Source organism: Wasmannia auropunctata, unplaced genomic scaffold (genome assembly GCF_000956235.1).
Source record: "Wasmannia auropunctata unplaced genomic scaffold, wasmannia.A_1.0 LD336074.1, whole genome shotgun sequence".
Lineage (NCBI taxonomy): Eukaryota > Metazoa > Arthropoda > Insecta > Hymenoptera > Formicidae > Wasmannia > Wasmannia auropunctata.
In genome coordinates this window covers 4,321,289-4,322,978 of record NW_012026816.1, presented here as the reverse complement: position 1 = coordinate 4,322,978, position 1,690 = coordinate 4,321,289, and positions in this window count along the sequence as shown.

The following is a 1,690-nucleotide window of genomic DNA, read 5'->3' as shown; positions in this document are numbered from 1 at the left end:
GTTAAATTTTCATTATCGTTTATTTTTTCCCGATCCAATGTAATAACGTTTGCAACTGAATTTTCTTCATATACTTGAATGTCTATAAATTATATAATATATTATATAATGTATATAATATATTATATAATATATTATATAATATATACTATAAATAGTATAAATTATAAGTTAAAAAATATTAATATTTTGTGTTTGATCTAAGTCGACTACACACAATCGAGAAAAAAAACGAATGTTCGGACATTCGCGTTCGTGTTCGTAGATTGCTCGTTCTTTTTCTCGATTGCATCGAAGAAAAATTATGATCTTTGCAATAGCAATATTTTGTCTGTTAGATCATAAATAAATTGTGTCGTATATTCAATGTGCAACTCTCTTGTGAAGAACATGCATTGACTATTTGGCCTGTCATAGCAGGTTCATACATTAATTGCCTCTGAGCGGACAGACATCTGAAAACAGATTTCCAGACACCAAATATTCTTTGCATATATTTCAAACTAACCATCAATGTCCGTATCATCGTTTCTCGGTAAAATGTCAGCAATTGAGGATACTTCCGGTGGACAACTAAGAACTTCTTCGTTTCCTTTTTCCAATTCAAGCTGATATTCCTGAAAATACTCCGGAAAATAAAGTTCTGTTCTTCACAAAAGAATTCATATTAGAAAATTTATGTTAGAAATTACGAAAAAAAACAGAGACTCGATTGTGTATCTTAGAATGAGGTGACAATTTTAAAAATGAGCAGATTCACTAGATATTGGTTATTAAAATTATAAATATTCTAGAAAATCTGCTCACTTTTTTAATTTTTATCTTATTCCAAGATACACAATCAACTCCCTGATGTTACACACACACACATACCTCTTCCTCTGGTGTGCTATCAGGACAAGCTACCGAACCTTGCACGTAGTCCAAACCCATACACGCGATAACACGTTGTTCCAAATCCTGCAAAGGTTGTGATTGCATTGGGAAATTTCCCGTCCGATTCCTTTCATTACGTATTTTTGCTGCTTTTTTCGAAGCGTTGCTCTTCAAATCTCTCCATACCTAAATAAAAATAATGTATAAATGTAATACATTTATATAATATTTATACAGTATTTTTACGAATTAGTTTTTCAAAATGAGATGATTTTGCATTAACATATGCCCCGGTCAAATGCGCGAGCAAGAAGAATTAATGTCAAATTAATTTTTTTTATATTAAAGCAATTACAAATTTAATTGTTTTAATTGCATACCGTTTGCCACTGCTTTGTCGTCTTTTCGGGTCTCGTACTTAACGAATTTAACATTGTTTTCAATCTCTCCCATTGCTGAGCATATTGGACTTTCCCCTCTTTTCCTAAAAATCTACCTGCAGCGAACTCTGAATGCGATTCCATATATTTGACTAATTCTTCATATTGCACTTGTGTTGTGCGTGTCGCACGAGATTTTTTGGTACTGATTGTAAAACAAATAAAAGTATTATCTTATTTTAAGCTATGTGGAAAAAATTATTACAATGTAATGTAATATGTATTTACTATAAGTATATTTACTGTATGATTAATAAAAATTAAATAAAATTTATTACAATTTTTATTATTATATATAATAACCTTGCATTGTTATATATATAAATATATATATATACATATATATATATAATATACTTTATATAAATTACATA